The sequence below is a fragment of the Chrysemys picta genome, chromosome 6 (assembly GCF_011386835.1).
Source record: "Chrysemys picta bellii isolate R12L10 chromosome 6, ASM1138683v2, whole genome shotgun sequence".
In the NCBI taxonomy this organism is placed as follows: Eukaryota; Metazoa; Chordata; order Testudines; family Emydidae; genus Chrysemys; species Chrysemys picta.
This window is the reverse complement of record NC_088796.1, coordinates 101,264,910-101,285,159: the sequence shown is the minus strand read 5'-3', so window position 1 is coordinate 101,285,159 and position 20,250 is coordinate 101,264,910. Positions and strand designations below refer to the sequence as shown.

Genomic DNA, 20,250 nt, shown 5'->3' with positions numbered 1-20,250 from the left:
AAAATGCTTTTTTATTAAAAAAAATTATCTTGAATAAATAAAAGGTAAACAGCAACCTCTGAATTTCTCTGTAGTTTGTTTCATTCTTTCTCTTGGCTGTATAGATGAGATTAGTGCAGCATGTTTGTGCCAGTAATGTGGTATACAGGGAAATACAATGAACACTTTATTTAGATAAAGAGTGATAGGGCAGAAATTAAAACATAAAAACATGGATGATATTAAACTCCCACAAACACTATATGCAGGTATTTCCTATGGGACGGTCTAGATTCATGGGACTAAAAACACACTATAAGGAAGCCCCAACTCTTTAGGCTCACTGCAACATTGGCTGAGATTAATCACCAAGCTGTTACAATTTCCCAATTAGGAGGGGATGCTGGATTTTACAGAGGTGGCGCTCCTCCTTTTACCAGACCTAAATAGGCAGTCTTTCTTTTCCTGTTAAGAAAGCCAATGTCTTTAGGTGTTGGTGTGGAAATTGCAGAGTCAGGTTCTTTCTCTAGTGGAAACTGCCCTACAAGTGAGTATGAATCTGGAGAATTTTTTCAGCTGTTAATTAATAAAAGTCTAGTGTTTCTCTCCAAATAATGGATATGGACAGTAGAAAATGTGCTACAGCAGCATAAAGTGCCCTGATCTGTGATTAATACCATTGAAAGATGCAAAAACAGCTTCCTTAAAAGTAAGCACAGCCCTAAGATCTATGTTCCAATTTTATAAAGTCAAACAAGCCTCAGTATTACTGAGAAGCATTAGTCATTCTTAGTCATAGGGAGATTACAAAGAGCTTTTTCTCTAAAGTTCTCTTCCTTTTATAGCTTTGGACTGGAAAATTAATTTGGTCTGAAAATTGCCAGGAAATATTTCTGTAAGCACAGTTCTGAGTTGAAATTAATTAAAAATTACTCTGACTTGGAATTTTGACTTTTGTATAATGAATGTTGTGTCCCAATCTAGTACCATTGTGGTTTGTGACTCTCTGTTCCTTTTATGAACTTTCCATATAGTTCAGTTTATTTTACAGCTCAACAGTTGTTTATAATTGAAGAAACTAGCCTATACTAGATTAATGGGTTTGTTGTTATTGGTTGTTGTTGTGGATAACATTTGGATACATCCTGCTCCTACTGATTTCAGTTAGGGTTTGTTTATTCCCATTGAAGTCAATAGAAGCAGGGTCTTGCACTGTATGTATTTGTGAGTATTTTCCTTTCTCTTGGCTGGTTGCAGCTTATAAAGAACATAATGATCCTGCTAGATCTGAGAATTAATAGAAGTTGTATTTTAGCTCACGTGGTAGAGGCAGTTGTTTCCTTGAGCTGTAGAACCAGCTCTTCCAGTGTGTGTGGCTTGTCATGCAGAGGCAGTGGCATCCCCAGAGTGAAGCTTGCAACCAGGGACTCAAAAAAAAGTTGATTTGATCTCCTTTGTAACTATAATATAAACAGAGACTTACCCAGTCATCTTTCTCACAAAGATCAGATATAGGCACACCTGCAATAGAATTTAAGGTCATGCATCTAGGAACAATGTGAGCAATATTTACAGGGTGGTGGCTTGGTCGAATGGGGTGGCCTGTATCCTGGAATACAACTATGCTGAAAAGGTCTTGTTAATAATTATCATCTGACTGTGCATTCCTAGTTTGATACTGTCGCAAAGGGGCTAATGTGATCCTTGAATGAATAAACATAGCCATAATGAGTACGGAGGTGATGTTTCCTCTGTACAGGGAATTGGAGAGACCACTTCTGGAATACTGTGTCCAGTACTGGTGTCATTTTAAAAAGAATGTTGAAAAATTGTAGAGGGTACAGAGAAGAGCTACAAGAATAAGTGATCTGGAATACATGCCTTACAATGAGTGACTAAAAGAGTTTAGGTTATTTAATGTTGTGTGATGACTTAATCGTGATTGCCTTTTAACCTTACACCACGGTATAATTATCTACATAAGGAAAAGATAGCCCAGGTCTCTCTAATCTAGCAGGCAATGACCTAAGATAAGATCCAGCTGGAAACTGAAGTCAGCAAAAGTCAAACTGGAAATAAGACATTTTAAAGAGTCATTGTAATTAACTTTTGGAACAGATTATCAGTTAGAATCTTTAAATCAAGAGGTGATCTTTTTTTCTAAAAGATTAGCTTTGGTTCCTACACAAGTTATTGGGCTAGATTCAGGAATGCTATGGCTTGTGTCATGCAGGTGGTCAGACTACATGATGATGATGGTCCCATCTGGTCAGAAAATCTATGGCTCTTACTGAAATGATATGTACCTTTGTGATATAACTCAGATTCTGGCAGGAATAATTTTTCTAACTATCATTAGACTCAATATCAAGCATGTGTGTGAACTCTCTTATGTTCAAGAAAACTACACTATTATAGTGATTTGTATACTGGAAATTCTACTTTTCCATTTATGTTTGCATTCCCTTCCCCTTTCTCTCTTACACTAAACCAGGGTTGTCCCTATTGTAAGCTACAAAAGGTTTGCCGATCCAGCTTTTCTCAAAGTACTGGCATTTGGGTTTGAACCATTTCTGGTTTTAATCATCTTCTGCACCTGAAGTTCTTTGTATATGTTTTACTTATCTTTTAGAATGTGCCAAGAATATGCTGTGCTACCAAGCAGAGCTCTTTGGACATCCAGTGTGAACAACATCAGGAGCACTTAACAAGATCTGACAAAGTGGAGGTAGTTCTTTGACATGATAAAATCAAGTCAAGCTTTCTCCTGACTCCTGATGTGCCAGTGAAACTTCTTCCCATGTTGCTGCTGAAGATCAGGTAAGGTGTTTTACATCTTATATACAATAGTTCTTGCTCTTTTTTGTACTGTATATGTTTAATGGGAAATGAAAGGTATCCCTCTCCTCATGAAATAAAGGGAAATGAATCCCTCTCCCCACTCCTCATGTAGGTTAGACACCTCAAATGGCAACAGAATGCTGGCACCTGAACTCATGTTATTGTAAATGTATTTTCTGATGGGTGGCATGCAGCCAGCATACTCCTCCTGCCAAACAAGAAAACAGTGGGAAAGACAAGATGCATGAGGCTTGTGAGCTTAAGTCAGTTGTCTAGGAGCAAAACACTGAGCATCAGAAAGTTTAATAGCTGCTGAGGTTATGTTAAATGGAAGGACTGAGTCAACTGATTCTCTCATATTAAACCACTATTGCTGTGCTTACAAACAATAACTCATAACTTTGTGCATGGGTGGGACCAGATGGATTCTAAAGAATTACAAGCATTTAATAAAATATTAATGTCTCAAGCCCAGATGAGTATTAAATAAAGTAGAGTACCAACACTAAAAGTTAAAGGCTTTAGAAGTACAGTATGTCTAGCAGACAGTAAAATCAGATGATTTCACTAACAGTAATGACAGGGAAATCAGAGACAAGAGAAAAGGAAAGAGCAGAGACAAACAATTACTTACAGCTATCTTTACAACGGTTTAAGGGCAGACATTTGTCCCACTTGTGGATCAGATTTCTAGGAGCGAGTGGAAAAGAACTGGAAAGTGTGTAGATAATAGTAGAACTAGAGGCATGAATAAAATATAGTTAAACGGATAAGTTGCCAGCCCCTCTTTCCTCTCCCCCCCCCCCCCCATAAAAAGAAGAAAAGGGGAAAAAACATTAAAGAGAATTAAAAGAAATTGGAATAGAGACTGGAAAAATTTTAGCAGACATGTTTTATAAACTTGCATTGCACCAAAAAAGGTGTGAGAGGGTTTAGACTGCAGATATTATTACTGTTTAATAAACTATGGACTAATGGTTTTCACCCAATCTCTGTCTCCGCTTACTGAAACTTGGACCCTGACCTGCATGGCACAAAGTCATAAAGTATCCCATAACATGCAACATGTATTTGGGATTGAAAGAAACCTAGAAGAGCGAAACCTAGAATAGGATAACTTTTAGCTCATCTGTAGAGCTGTTTCCTAGAGCCCATGAGGATCTTAATTCAAGCTGAACATTTAGCATGCACACACCATCTCCAGGCATTGGATGGAGGATTCTGATACTAGCTACGATAGTACCTGACCACTAATTGGAAGACATGTGAGTTGTGATGAAATTGCATCAGTTCCCAGAAAGAGATTGGGTGGAAATAAGATATGCAAAGAATGACCAAGCTGAGACTGTAACTAACCAAATACATTCTAATGTCTGACACCATGTAGGAAAACAATAATGTATAGCTCTGGTTGGGTAGGTGAAGAAACTAGATTTGGCTCATTCAAAAAAAGTAGAATTGTGTAATTTCTGCTCCTAGAAAATGCATTGCTTTCACCCTCGGCAATGACCGTTGAAGGATTATCTGCATGAGATCATATTTCACATTCATATGCTTTGCATACTTTAGAGCCTTGGAAGATGTGATCAGCATTCGTGGCTTAAATAAGTCAGTAGGCAAAATGGAACTTGCACATTATGCATAATCACCAAGCAGAACCAGGTTCTGTGCATCAAGTCCATAGGGGAGCAAAGGTAGAAGCCACTGATGATCACGTTATTTTCCTGCAAATCATGGAAGATGGCAGCACTGGAGAGGGAGGAGGCCTGGGCAAGTATGTTGCTGCCTATCAATCATACAGAGAAAGAAATGAAGCTGTGAGGTTAGGATTGTCACTGGGGTACAGGGAAACTGTTTCCTGCTCTTGTGCCTGATTGGAGGGTTGTTGTATGGGAGCACTGAGGATATAGAGTAACTCTCACTGACCTCAGTGAGAGGTGATTTTTGTTTTGCTTTTAGCAGAGGCGGTTGCTCCCTCCCATTCCTCCTTTAAACCATGACCAGCATTGTATAAAGAAGGTGTGGTTTTCTTTTTGTTTTTTAGTTGTTTTGTTTTTGAGAATAGATACTACAAAATTTCACTGACAGTTTAAAGTTTCAGTCAAACAAAATAATGTAAACTTCCTTTCGTTCTGTATTGACGATCTAGCCTGATCCTGGCTGTGGCTAAACTTGTGGAGACTTTCTGCACGTGTCCTATTCTTATCAAACTGATAAGTACTTGTATAATTGTTAGCCTTCTCCTACTAACATAGGAATTTGATTCAAGGGCAGAAAAATGGCATGCAACACTCTTGAATATACTAACTATATTCTAGGTAGATGGTCTGTCCGGGCAGCAAATCTTCACTTTCAAGAATTGTAGCTCTGCTATTTTGCCCACGTTCATTTTCTGGTTTAGTTACTCATATTTTTTTTCCTTTTTAAAAAGAGAAAGCAGGCTTGATTAGAATTGATATTGCCTTTCCATAATATTTGGTGTTTTTGTCTGTCTGTCTTTTTCTCTCTCTCTCTGTCTGAATGTATAAATATGCTTATATCTTCTCATTTTACCTCGAATGTAACACATTAGATTCCATCCCTGCAAACACTTATGTCTGTGTTTCCATTTAAGCTATTGCAGTCAATGGAACAAGTAGTTCCATTGAGTTATGCGTGTGCTTATGTGTTGTGCTGAATCATATCTTAGTTTGCTCAATGACGTTTTTAAATAAAATGTTGCCATCATATAATGATAGTGAAAGAAAATTGAAAGAAATAAAAAATAAGTCAGCTACAGAATTTAATTCCTTCACATTTAATTTTTTTTTTCATTTTCAAAAAGGTTTCTAATATGTAAATAAGACTGGTGCAAATGCATGACAAAATTCTATCAGTGCTCCATACTTGGAGGCGTATGGGAAAGATGACCCTAAAAGCTCCAGAGAGATCTGGAGAATAGGGAATGGAGCTGAGAGTAATTTTTGGGGTCTGGCTTTTTAGCTGAAAGTATTTTTTCCCCTCAATGTTGTCAAATTTGCTGTCACATGAAAGTGATTTGTGTAAATAAGTATCGTTGGTTAAAACATCACCAAAAAGCACCACATGACCATGGTCTTGTTGTACTTCCCCTCCAACAACTTTCAAAATTCAAACCTAACCTGAACTTAGAACAAGGACAGGAATATTTAGCTTTTACATCTCTCAATGCATTGCCATAAAACTACCAAAGTGGCAATTAGACCTTAGGTGCCGTCTTTTCTGATTATCCACTGTTAGTTTTAAATAACTGACAAATTAGCAAACATGAAAAAAAAAATCACACTCTTGGACAACACCCCTCTTTCTGATTATTTTAAGTTAGTTTTGCTTAACTGTACAGCCCTGCAGAGAATAACAAAATAATTGCAGAGTGATATCCCGACAATGAGATGCCATGATTCCAAATAATCCATCACACATTGATGCAGTGCTCTAATGCTAGCATCACATTGCAGTGGCAGGACATTGTATCATCATTAAACTGTGTGTCTGGAATTCCACACAATCCAATATCTTATCCCGCTCCTTCCTCATGCCTGTCAGGAGGCGTGAAAAGGGAGCCTGGCAGCTACTAGTCCATTAGTTTGTCATTGCCTGTCCTGCATTGTGTGTGTCAAAGAATATCAGGAGTGCACAGCTTACTCTGCCTATTGATGGTCTGATCAAATCTGTGAACTCTAGAAGAACTGGATGCAATAAACCATTACACTGTGTGTGTGTGTGTGTGTGTGTGTGTAATAGGCATTTCAAGTCTTGTCCAACTGCATTATTTAGGTATGTTCTGCCAATTACTTACCAAACTACAGTGAATACTGAGAGTACTGCTATTCACCAGCATTGTTCTGGGCACCTTAATTGACAGGTCCTGCTAATTTTTATCACCGGTGTCTTCTATTGAACTTCTCTATGATATGTTGTGAAATCCTGATGACTGACAAGTGCAGATCAGGTATCCCACTCCCATGAGCGTTGCTTTAAAATCCTATGTATAGTACCTGCAAAATATATTGATCAGATTAGGTAAGAAATAATCCCAGACATTAGCAGGGCTGTATGTCTACTAATCCAATAGGTTTCTACAGATATGCACCAAAGGGAAGAGAAGTATTTAGCAATCACAGTCTCCACTTCTATAACGATGAGAGTGTTCCCTATTGGAATGTTTCAGAGTAGCAGCCGTGTTAGTCTGTATCCGCAAAAAGAAGAACAGGAGGACTTGTGGCACCTTAGAGACTAACAAATTTATTAGAGCATAAGCTTTCGTGGACTACAGCCCACTTCTTCGGATGCATATGCATATGCATCCGAAGAAGTGGGCTGTAGTCCACAAAAGCTTATGCTCTAATAAATTTGTTAGTCTCTAAGGTGCCACAAGTCCTCCTGTTCTTCCCTATTGGAATGTTGTTTCATTCTGCTTCGTATAATACCTTTTCCCTAGCCAGTAAAATCTATGTAGAGAGGACTATAAAAACATCACTTACTGCTGTGTGGCCAGCTTTCTGCCACAGCAATTTTTTTTGTCCAGTCAGGTTACAAGGACTTTCCTTCACTGGGTTATCACACATGGCACCGTCACAGGTTGCTTTACTGCTTTGTCAATGGCAGCCAGTCAGAAACTGACATAAATCAAATCCAAGTCAGCATCAGGAATGTTACACAACACTTGCTTCCAAGTTTTACTTTAATACCTGAGGTTTGCATTACTGATATTAAATAAAAATTCTTTGCAATGAATTTTAAATGAAGCAAAAGCTCTCACCAGAGATTTGTTAAAAGCAGACTAACAGTTGTTCTCTCTCTTTTTTTTTTTTTTTTTTTTTTTTTCATCCTTTTTAGTAGAAGGGCTTTAAATTATATATTAACCAAAAAGGTAAACAGAATAAAATGGGCAATTAAATATTAATGGAAGATGTAGTGGAATTGTCCTGTGCTGCACTTAAAACGGCCTGAAAGATTGAGCTGTGAATTGCTCTCCCTTAGGTATTGAAATATTCATCAGTTCTATTTAATAAATGTTCGTATTCGTAGCCACTCATGTTTACACTACAGCACTTGCAGGAGAGTGCTTACTAAAGAAAACATTTTAATGGAAGGTGAACTTTCCTGTACAGTGAGTCACCTTAAATTATACAGAGTATGGAGCAGAGGAGACAGAGAAATTTCTGAATTGACAAATGAGAAGGCTGCATAACTTAAGAGCATCTTTTGTTAAAAGAACTGCCAGTGGCTGGGAAAAGGGCCTTATGGTTCCAAGTCTATTTTGAAGTTTTTAAAAATTCATTTTGTTTGCATTTTAAAAATATTTAACTTTGCCTGCCTGTGCTGAAGTTGTTTTCTGTGATGACTTAGTCTCAATATGGGATTACTGTAAAACCCATCTGCCTGACAGGAAGGAAGGGGGACATGCAGCAGAATAGAACTTGCATCACAAATTAATTAAACAATTGAAGTAAAAGTTCTTCTTCAGGTGACACGGCACTGGCTCGGTTTGCTTATACAGCATGTTAAACTGTATTAATGATTGGTAATTAATATTTTGGGTTAATTAATGACCACACCAATGATTAAGAAATAACAATGCTTAATGCTGATCTAGAAACTAGTAAGCATCCAAGGATCTCAAAATACTTTATGAACATTAAGAATTCAAACATAGTCCTGCAGTGGGGGGTGCTAGGAGGCTGTGTTTGCCTTTGGGGAGCACCTGGAGAGGATTTCCTCCCACAGCTCCTGGATGCGCAGAACCTATGCATTCCCTTCCTTGTGCGTTTGGAGAGAGAGGATGGTGGAGAGAGCCATGTTCTCCCTATCTTTTCCATGCTCTTGAGAGGATAAGCATGGAGCAGCCCCTGTGCTTTCCCAAATGACTGCAGTTCTGCCTGGCCTTTACTTTAGGTATGTAAGGGGGTGGGAGGGAGGAAGGGGGGAGATTTCAAAATTTTACAGTAGTTTCTTCTGAGCTGTGAAAGCCAAATTGCTCATAGTGAACCTGATTTTCAAAAGGGCAGAAACCCTGAGTCATGCATAATAGTACATGGCTAAGGGGTACTATGTGTACAGCTGTGAGCTTCATTTGTGCAATTATCATGACTACATGCATGAATCAACTGGCAATTAAATTGTGCAAATGAGCATGGTTCAGAGCTGCTTCCCTTTTGGAAATCAGTCCAAGGATGAAGTTGACTAGAAACAACAACTGTGGGCATTTGGCGGCTATATCAATAGCTACAGTATTGGGAAATTGGTTTGGATAAATTGGTCTAAAACTTCACTTAAAACTCAAACTGAACCAAACCTGAAACTTTTCTTACTGAAAAATGAGTGAACCTCAATCTTCTACATTCTGGAGTTTGAGAGGGAGGGGAGAAACTCCACTGTGTCAAGTCATTTAGCAGCCTGGGCCCCATTAGAGAGCCTGGCTGACAGAACAGTGTTAGGCCCATTCAGTGAAGATGACTAATTGAACTGATAAGCCCCACAGATCTTCAACAGAAGGTGGTGACTAGAGCCTGGGAAAGAAGGAAGAAGCTAACTGTGGTGCGGATTTGGGCAATTGGCTCACCTAGAAACTTCCAGGGGAATGTGAGGTTATATCAAAAGACTTGAATTTGAGGATAAGAATCTGAACTGTTGTTTCAAGTTGATGGATATACCAATAAAAGGCAGGTGTTGTCACACATGCTTTCTTGATTTGCATCAAACCCTTTGAGTTTTGCCTGTCATTAACTCATATAATGAATGATGCCAGAACTGTGGGTTGCTCCCCTTCAGATGGCATGGTGATAATACAGAGTTGAACATAGAGACTGAATAGATCTGCTACATATTTCCTTGTGGACGGTCGTTTTCTTTATAAAGTAGTACGTTGAAAAGTCAGATTTGTCTTAATTGCAGTACTGAAATCTGTTGGTGAACTAAAATTTAGTTTAATGTTTTTCAAAGTTTAGATTTTAGCTGTTGTGTGCTATTCAATGTAATTTAACATAAAGTCAACCTTTTCAAAATTCAGATCTGGCATCCAAGGAACACTTCTCAGAGGTTATTTTCAAGCTTGCAGTAGCAAACACCTATCACAAACCAAGGATACGCCAATCATAAACTTTTCAGTATAAAGTGCTACCCAGTGAAGTTGAGTGGAAAAGTTGGTACCATGAAATCCTGCTTTACTCTTATTGATGTCCCTTAGCTTGATGCATGTACCCGTAAAAGGGGAGGCGGGGAGCTTTACCACTCAAGTGAAATGATAATTTTACAAGATAAAATTGAAGATGTCTAAAAATCTGAGAGATTTTTCTTCATTATTTGCCTTTAAAAAAAAACAAAAAACAACTAGATAAGATGAACAGTTTTTTTTTTTTTTTTAAAGGGGGGGTATGCATGGGGAAAAATTTTTAAAACAAGATAGTTTTAACACTTTGAAAATGTTTTACCTGCAAAGCCTTATAATAAGGGAGAAGAGTTATACAAAACATGAAAAATGTCATCTGAATTCATTCAAAACTAATCTGGATTTGGTTGTCATTAATGAACCAGAAACTCACTCCGAGTTTGTGGATAGGTTTCAGGCCCTCTTATGCTGACACGTTTCGGGAGGAGTGGTAGGGGCTGCAATGTTTGGCACTATGCAATGTTTTTGTTTTGTTTTGTGTGGGAATACCCTGTAGGCAGAAGCTGTGCCTAAGAAATTATTCTGAGAGAGAGATTTAGGGTGGAACAAACTTTTCTGGTGACATACTCAGCTTCTAAAAACTGCCTCTGAGTTGATTGAGCTTTGTTTCAAGAGTGGATTGTTAAATTTTCACTTAGTGTTATTGTTATGCTTATCTGCAGTAATGTTGTCCGGTTTCTCCCAATGATCTTACAACGGCTGTTGCACTTCAAGTCCTTGAACTATGGTTTGGGAATGTCTCTCTCTGTGTGTCGGGGGGGGAGGGGGGTTTGGTTTTTTTTTTGTTTTTTTTTTAATGACCGCACAAGGGATCATAGAGCACAAGGACAACATAAGAGATTATAGAACATCTCTCCCCAGGCTAAGAACATGTGGTTGCTGATAGGAGAAACAGAAGCTTCAGGACTGTATAGAGGCAGAGGCTAGGGCTTACACTATCAACAAGTGTTTTGGAGGGCAAGTGAGAGAAGTTACAACAGTTGCTTTCCCACCATAGATTCAAGTTACAGGAGAGTGGTTGTCCAGCACCCACATAGGGACTAAATGGGCCAAAAGTGGACCAGAGGAAGAAAAGCATGACTTGCAGGTTGGGATATGCTCTCCCCCAGAAGCATTCAATGGTATTGGAGTAAGGATCCTAGGATTGTGATTGGGGACTCAAGCAGACCTTCCTCCCTCCTAAAAAGAGTAATCTTGATTAAGCCTTTTAAAGTTTCTGGAGCAAAGTCTGTTTTCCAAACAAACCAGCTGACTCAAAGAGATTAAATCATCTTCTGTCACATGTCACGAGTTCACATGTGACACAGCATGGCCATTTCCTCAGAAGAAAACCTAAAGTGAAATCACAGATTTCCCCACAAAGCATCTGTGTGAGAAAGATGTAGCATTTAAATAATTCTTCATATGTGCATGGAAATAATGGACCTCAAGCTCAGAAACATCATAAATCACATTGTTGCTATGCGTAATATTCTTGCTAATTGCAAAAGTGAAGGAAATGTGTCTAGCTTCCTATTATCCAGAGCTGGAATTGACTGATGTTACAGAGAGCTCTTATTCCTGTTTTATTTGGGGATGAATATAAATCTATATTTTCTTCAGCACTCTGCTCACACAAACACAGCTCTCAGGTTCCACTGTGTGACTGGAAAAATGCAGCTGTCTTTGTAATGAGAACATTGAAAAGTTGCTGGATCAACTGGTTTAAGGCCATCCTGCCTTCGGAACAGAATGGATCAAAGAAATTTGCTGAAAGTTAGGACAAAGAGGCTGCAAAACCCATGCACTATGAAAAACAGTCCACATACCGTGTTGCAATTTCATCAGCATCCTTTCAAAGGTAGAATCACAATAGATCCATACAAAGTTCTCACCATTGCATTGACTAGGCAGTGTTGCCTCATCTTGTACTGTTGCAAGTATGGAACTATTAGTGTTAATACAAGTATGTATACTATTTGAGAAAAGTACTGTCTTAAAAGTAGGAAACCCTCAAGGTGAACACACAACACCGCTTGTCTGTCTTATCACAAGTATAATGAAGCATAACCATCTTCCATTTTTTAAATTTACACTTCCTCCCCATTCATTTATCTAGTTTAAAAATGGTTTTAAGATTTTCCTCTATGGATTTACTCCAGGCCACCTCATAAACCTCTGTTTTCTATTCCCCTCTCTGTTTATTTAGCACCAGGCTCCCCTCTCCTCATCAGACAATTGCACTACTACTGGCATATGAGTCTTTTTCTCTGAAGATCACCTAGTACAGAAAACTTATTGTACCTCTCAATCTCATTTCAGATCTCTGCTGAAAATTTCTCTTCTTTTCCTGTACCTCTTAATTTATTTCTTCCTTTGCTGTGCATTATTAACATGGTACCTGAATTATTTACAGTAACTTGGTAAAATGTCATTAGTGAAAGCAGTTTCACTGATGAGGAGAGGATGAAAGCCAGGTTGCAGGAAGCTGAAGAGGAGACAGGAGATGATGGAAGTTGGACAAGCCAGGTGGAGAGAAGAGAGGGATTTTAGGAAGGCAGAAACAAAAATGTAGAGAGGAAAGTGCTTGCAGAGGAAGAGAAGATTAGGATAAGAAATAAAATGTGGTACAGCATGGCCATTCACTTGGGGGGAAAAACAGAAGAAAATACTAAAGGGAGCTAGACATTGGGGTGGGGTATTGGTTGAGAGAATAGGCACTCGGATACAGTGGTGATGAGCATGGAATGAAACCCTAGATGGGGTGAGGTTGGAGGAAGACAGGAGAGAGGCTCATTCAATAAAGGAGGATGAGCCTATGAAAAGAGGTAACAGGAGAAGGGGAGGAGAGAGGTGCTGAAGAAGAGTTTGTGTTGGATGGTGTTGATTTTTGTTTTGAAATAGAGAAATCTTGAGGAAATGGAAGGCGATGGAGTAGCGAGTTGAAGAGGAGAAGCCAACGTAAAGAAGGGGTGGTGATGGTGAAAGTCGTAGGTGTCCCATTAAGGAAGGAGAAGAATAGTTTCTTAGCATGGGAGAGATTTTGGGAGAGCAGTACTGAAGAGGAGAATCATATATTGAAGGCAGACAACTTCTTCAAAGAAACTCCATGTAGGAGTGAGGTTATAAATAGAAACTCTGGAATCTATGAGGGGAAGAACACTCATACAGGAGGAGAAAGCTGAGAAGTCAGAATGATCAATACACTTGAGATTCTGGAGGGAGTTAGTGATGATGGAAAGGAAGAGTAGTTGAATATTAGAGATAGGGACCTTCTAGAGAGTAGTTGCTGGTGAAGATCACTTTGTTCCATTTTCCTTGAAATCGTTCTATCTGCGCCTCTTTCTCCCCCCCCCCCCCCCCATTCTATAGCTGTCTCATATAATGCGCTTTGTAACATATTCCTTTAACATCAGCCAGAATCCTCAGTACACCTATTAAAGTACCCCTTGTCCTTCCCTAAACCAGATTAGGTATATTATCAGATTTTGGTGATTCCCATTAATACATAGTTGTGGCAATTTTAGTATTCCATGTACTTTCTGTAAAAGATTAGTCCGTATTTCATAGATAATGGGGATATTTTAAACTTCACCAAGTGAGCTTGCATACAGCAGTTCTGAGCAGTTCTGTCTTGGACCTGCAGGCTTCATATGTAATTACCATTGAGGTATATAACACATCTGGCTTACACGTAAATATTCACACTGTAACATGGTATGCAGTGACATGTTCACTGAATCTTCTTTATTAAACGGAAGGGGCCATCCTGTCTGCCCTCCCCACACATAGCTCCCACTGAGGTCACTGGGAATTCATCTCACGTGCTGGATCAGGCCCCAGAACTGCATATCATTTGTGAAGAGAAGGGAGGAGAGATTGGTTTGGATTGAGAATCTAAACATTCAATGCAGTTTCTTTTATAATTAAAGTATATTTGACTTCATTTTCCATTGATGTGTGTTTAAAATAAAAAGCATGGAAAAAGGTGCTCCAAAAATGTACTACAAAAGTATAAATTGCATCCTATTCTCCCATTGAATCCACATGAACCTGCAACGTGATAAACAATCAGTCGCTGGTAGGTCAGTTTCAGTGAGAATAGGGGTTTTGCATCAGGAAGTGCAAACAATATTTTCTTAAATGTGGAAAAGTACAATCATATACAGCCCCGGAAGACTCAACAGATTGCTGTGGTAACCAGCAATCTTCTCAATATGAAATATCACTATTGTGCATAGCACAGATGCGTGATGGTGGCAGTTGGAGCTATCAGCAGAAACGGGTAGACAGGCAGCAAGAATTGTTAGATGAGTGGATAATGTGAATGCTGTTCTGTATCCCAGGTGAACAGCTAGTAGGAAAATGGATGTGGGGGTGGAAATTGTTAAAAACTGAGTTCCTAGTTTTGATCAATTTTTTTTTTAATCCTGTTCTACCTGTAAGATATAATGAATTATAACAAGACTAATGGCTCGAACCACACCACGTTTTGGAAGGTCATGGCAGCGTTTTCTGCAGTTTTCTTAAAATGATCAGGATATATGTACAACCTTATTATGTTCCCTATCCCCTTGCTCATAAATTAGCATAATTTTTGGTGTAACTTGCATTTATTTGGTCAGGTGTACCATGCACCAGATGGAAGAATTGAACCTATATTTTCCCCACTACATGACCCGTTCAGTGATGATGATATAGATGCAGAAGACAGCATTTAAACTAGTCTGCTTTCTTCCTCTCCTGCTTCCTACATGGATTAAATAATATGAACTAATGAAGTAAAATATGTGTAATGTTGACTTTTCTACCAAAGCAAGCAGACACATAGATGGACTGGCAGACTTCAGTTTACAGTTTCCACAAGAATACAAGGGAGATATCTTGTTAGTTCAGGTACAGCATTAAGGATACAGTTGAGTAAAGTATCCAGTAGGATATTAGACATTTTTAAGACTTAACCAGTGTGAATTCTAGGTAATAGCTCAGAAGGAGCTGAGCTAATTAAATATTTTCAGTTTTTAACTGAATGTTGGTTATTAATGGAAGCTGCAGAAAATTCAAGAAGAAATAGAGCAAGCACAAAACATGAAATGTAATTTGTTAAAATATCTATATTACATAGCAAAGGTTTAAAAGTAAGATCCATGTTCATATTCTTAATCAAGTAACTATGTTGAATCAGCTAGGTGTAGTGGATAGGGTAATGGATTGAAAATCATGAGACCCGGTGCTACCACTCTGCAAACTTGGACAAGTCATTCTAGCTCTCATTTTCTCTCCCACCTTTGACTGTCTTACCTATTGATATGGTAAGCTCTCTGGGACCGGACTTCTAATTTGTGTAGATCCCTCTGTATGCTATCCCTACCCTCCAGCGTATCTACCACTCCTTCCAGTTTAGTGTCCTCTGCAAACATGCTGAGAGTGCAGTCCACGCCATCCTCCAGATCATTAATGAAGATATTGAACAAAACCGGCCCCAGGACCGACCCTTGGGGCACTCCGCTTGATACCGGCTGCCAACTAGACATGGAGCCATTGATCACTACCCGTTAAACCTAATGATCTAGCTAGCTTTCTATCCACCTTATAGTCCATTCATCCAGCCCATACTTCTTTAACTTGCTGGCAAGAATACTGTGGGAGACCGTATCAAAAGCTTTGCTAAAGTCAAGGAATAACACATCCACTGCTTTCCCCTCATCCACAGAGCCAGTTATCTTTCATAAGATGAGGGATAATGTTGTCCCTAGAGAATAAAGTCTGGTCTGCACTACAGACTTACGTTGGTATAACTACGTCACTCAGAGATGTGAAAAATCTGAGCGACCTAGTTATACTGGCCTAACCTCTGGTGTAGACAGCGCTATGTTGGTGGGAGAGCTTCTCCTGTTGACATAGTTGCTATCTCTCAGGGAGGTGGATTAACTATACCGACAGGAGAGCTCTATTCCATCATCATAGAGCGTTTTCATTAAAGTGCGACAGTGGTGCAGTGGCATCGTTTTAATGTAGATCTGCCCTAAGTGAATTACAAAATGAAATATGGTTATGCCTGGAATGAAGACATGTAAAAGGTAACTCAGAGCAGGGAACAAAAAAAAAATCAAGTTGTTATTAATATATATATATACACACACACACACACACACACACACACACACACACACACACACACTCCCTGTTTCAACTGGATAATGTTCAGGGGGTTCAGATGGGATGGGATAAAGCTCTTGAGGGGGACCCAAGAATATCTTTGTATGTTTTCAGTTCACAGTGGGCAAACCATGCACTTTATTAGCTTATTCCCTTTGTTAGGTTTGGGGTGGGAAGAAGGGAAAGGGAGAACAAACATGAAATCTTTATGGGTAAAAAAGTGCATATCTTAGCTGCTCAGATCCTCCACCTTGAATGGAATAGCCTCTGAGCACTGCCTCTCCCCAGAAGACTAGCACAGATAGGGTGACCAAATCACAACACTAAAATATCGGGACACATTTGGGGTGCCATCAGCCCTGCCCACAGTCCACCCCTGCTCCTCCCAGGCTCCGCCCCAGGTCCCACTCCCTCTCCACTCTGCCCCCACCACCGTGCCCTTCCTCAACCCCCCTCCCCAGCCCCCTGCTGGCTTACTGCGTCCCTCCTCACCCCTCTGCCCACCTGCCAGTTGCTCACTCACCTCTTCACCCTCCCTGCTCACCCCTACGGTGCCGACTTCCCCTCTGCCTGGTGGGTGCTCACCCACCCCCTGCCTCTTCCTGCCCAAGCATCCACCCCTATTCCCCCAAGTCCCCGCCCCTGCCCTGCCTCTTCTCCACCTCCTCCTCTGAGCGCATTGTGTCCCCGCTCCTCCCCATCCCTCCTGAAAATCTCTAAGCACCGCTAAACAGCTGTTTGGTGGCAGGAAGCGCCTGGAGGTAGGCAGAGGAGCAGGAATGCGGTGCACTGGGGGGAGGGGGAGAGAAGGAGGAGGGAGCTTGGCTGCAATTTTTCCCTGTGGGTACTCCAACCCTGGAGCACCCACGGAGTTGGCGCCTCCCTCCTGCTCACCTCCTTATCTGAATATCGGGACAAATGGCATCCCGATCGTATGTTGATCAGGATGTGGCACAAAGGGTTAAATATAGTGACATCTGGTCATACTAAGCACAGAAGATCCACTGCTTTAAATTAGTGGTTCATAGAAAAAACAATACCATCTTCCATACCTTCCCATATATAACACATTCATAATGCTTCCCCGCGGGGGAGTTTTTTGGCAAGTACATGCTAGTTGGTGCATCATGGAACATTTCAAAGGCAAATATTGTGGTCTTTTGAAGTATCTTTGTGAGCCAGGGATAAGTCATTGCTGGAAGAATTGCTTCTAAGATGCAGTTGAATAATACCAGAGGCATAAGAGTCCCTGCGTCTCTTTTTCCATTCAAATACCAACCAAACTTGGTTGAAATGCTTCTGTTGGTGTCACATGTATTCCAATCAAAGTCTCCATCAAATAAATGTGAAGAGCTAAGGGGATTTGAAAAGCCTGCCTCCGTGAATCACACTGTGCAGAATACTTATCCTGAATACACTTATGTGGGATATCTAAAGTTAGAAATAGTTTGTCATACAGTGTGAACATTGAGTGATTAGCTATTAAATCCTCTGGCACAAGATGGAGATCCTCTGGCACAAGATTTTTGAATGTGAATGCCCCTTATATTTCATGTAAAGCAGGGAAACCAGAGATACGCGATCAGTCGCCTGTTAGAAGGGCAGTGACGGTATGTTTACTGTGATAGATTAAAAAAAACTGCCACAAAAGTAAAATGTTTTCTTTTTGAAGATAGCAGTCTATAAATAATGTTTCTCAGAACAATCTTCTGGTTTGAATGTGGCTTTTGTGGCAATGCAAACAGAACAATAGGGTAATATATGTATGTTTTAATTCCATACGTTTGATTATATATGGTCATAGACTCCAAGGCCAGAAGGGACCATTGTGATTATGTAGTCTTACCTCCTGAATAGGGCTTCCCCAAAATAATTCCTAGAGTAGATCTTTTATAGAAAAACTTCCAATTTTGTTTTTAAATTGTCAGCGATGGAGAACATAAGAACAGCAATACTGGGTCAGACCAAAGGTCCATCTAGCCCAGTATCCTGTCTTCTGACAGTAGCCAAAGTCAGGTGCTTCAGAGGGAATGAACAGAAACAGGTAATCATTAAGTGATCCATCCCCTGTTGCCCATTCCCAACTTCTGGCAAACAAAGGTTAGGGACACCGTCCCTGCCCATCCTAGTTCTTTTGGAACCCTGTTATAGTCTTGGCCTTCACAACATCATCTGGCAAAGAGTTGACAGATGTTGACTGTGAGTTGTGTGAAGAAATACTTCTTTTTGTTTGTTTTAAACCTGCTGCCTATTAATTTAATTTGGTGACCCCTAGTTCTTGTGCTATGAGAAGGAGTAAATAATACTTCCTTATTAACTTTCTCTGCACCAGTCATGATTTTATAGACTTCTATCATAGCCCTCTTTAGTCATCTCTTTTCCAAGCTGAAAAGTCCCAGTCCTTTTAATCTCTCCTCATAGGGAAGCTGTTCCATACCCCTAATAATTTTAGTTGCCTTGTTGATCTTTTTCCAATTCTAATGTATCTTTTTTGAGACGGGGTGACTCCATCTCAAAACCCACCATTACCCTTGATATATTGATGGTTAATTACTCACTGTTAAACACTTAGACAAATTCAGACCAGAAATAAGGTACATCTTCACCTTCCAGTCATTTGTTTGTGTTTAAATCTTTCTCTGCTAGACTGAAGAGCCCGTTATCAACTATTTATTCCACATGCAAGTACTTATAGACTGTAATCAAGTGACCCCCCCCCCTTAACCTTCTGTTTGTTAAGCCAAATAGATTGAGCTCCTTCCACTCCACCTGGTTCCAACCCAGGGCCTTAGGAGGCTGGTTCAGCTGCTCACCCGTTGGCAGCATTAAGTCAGCTTCCCTGGGTCACTTCCTAACTTGGTCTGCACCCCATCCGGCTGCCGCCCGTCTCTGGATCTCTCTCCAGGCTTTCAGCCCTGGTCCCAGTCGCTGGGTGCTCTGCCTCCTCTGCTCTCTGGCTCGGTGTGGGCTCAGCTCACATCCTCGCCTGCAGCTCCCAGGGCACACCCTCCTTCCTGGCTTGCCAGCCCCTGACTGAGCTGCCTGACTGGGTTTTAAACCCTGCTTCCAACTCGAGCATGCTTGGCATGGGCAGAAGAGTGAAGCCTCCTTAGCCCAGAGTTGCTCTGTAACCCCCTCTGTTCTAGTGAGGGGTTTATAATAATCCACCACAACACCAAATCTTTTTGAGTCACAGCGTCCAGGGATGGAGTCCCCCATCGTTAAGTATGGCCTGCATTCTTTGTTCTTAGATGTATACATTTATATTCAGTCATATTAAAATGCATGTTACTTGCTTGCACCCAGCTAACCAAGTGATCCAGATCGCTATCAGAGATCTGTCCTCGTCATTATTTCCGACTTGCCCAGTTTTTCTGCCAGCTGTAAACTGTATCAGTGAGGGTTTTGTTTTCTTCTAGGTCACTGATAAAAATATTAAATAACATAGAGCCAGGAACCAACCCCATTGGAAACAAACCCGCTCAATGATGATTTCCCATTTACAATTACATTCTGAGACACATCAGTTAGCCAGCTTTTTAATCCATTTAACGTGTGCCATATTAATTTTATATCCTTCTAGTTTTTTAATAAAAATTTCATTAGGTACCAAGTCAAACACCTTGCAGAAGTCCAAGCAGAAATCCAACACTATTGCTTTTATTAACCAAACTTGTAATCTTATTTAAAAAAAAAAAAATCAAGTTAGTTTTGACATGATCTATTTTCCATAAATCCATGTTGGCATTAATTGGCATTAATTACATTACCCTCCTGTAGTTCTTTATTAACAGAGTCCGGAATAAACTGCTCTATTATCTTGCCCAAGATCAATGTCAAACTAACAGGCCTATACTTACTCAGGTCATCCCATACCATTTTAAAATGTTGGTCCATATAGTAGTATGCAATGGATATTTCTGCAAAGTTCTATTATCTTTTCAGCTTCCTGCAAAATAGCTTTCATGAGTCTTTTTTCTTTCTTTGGTTGCTGGGTTTCATGTAGAATTAAACTGTTAAGAATTGATTCAATCAGATCATGAATGCTGCTTATATAGATTTAAAACCCAAGAAATTGCGGTTTTAAGTTGAAAATAGAACCC

At 39.9% G+C, this 20,250-nt stretch overlaps 1 long non-coding RNA gene across 1 annotated transcript in view; it reads left to right on the top strand.

The window, feature by feature from the left end:
- The first annotated feature begins 367 nt into the window (after nucleotides 1-367).
- LOC135972241 (uncharacterized) overlaps nucleotides 368-20,250 on the top strand; it is a 76,319-nt gene continuing 56,436 nt past the window's right edge. The window contains exons 1-2 of the long non-coding RNA XR_010588646.1: nucleotides 368-526; nucleotides 2,612-2,799. This is a non-coding gene — a long non-coding RNA (uncharacterized LOC135972241). The remainder of the gene's footprint in view (nucleotides 527-2,611; nucleotides 2,800-20,250) is intronic.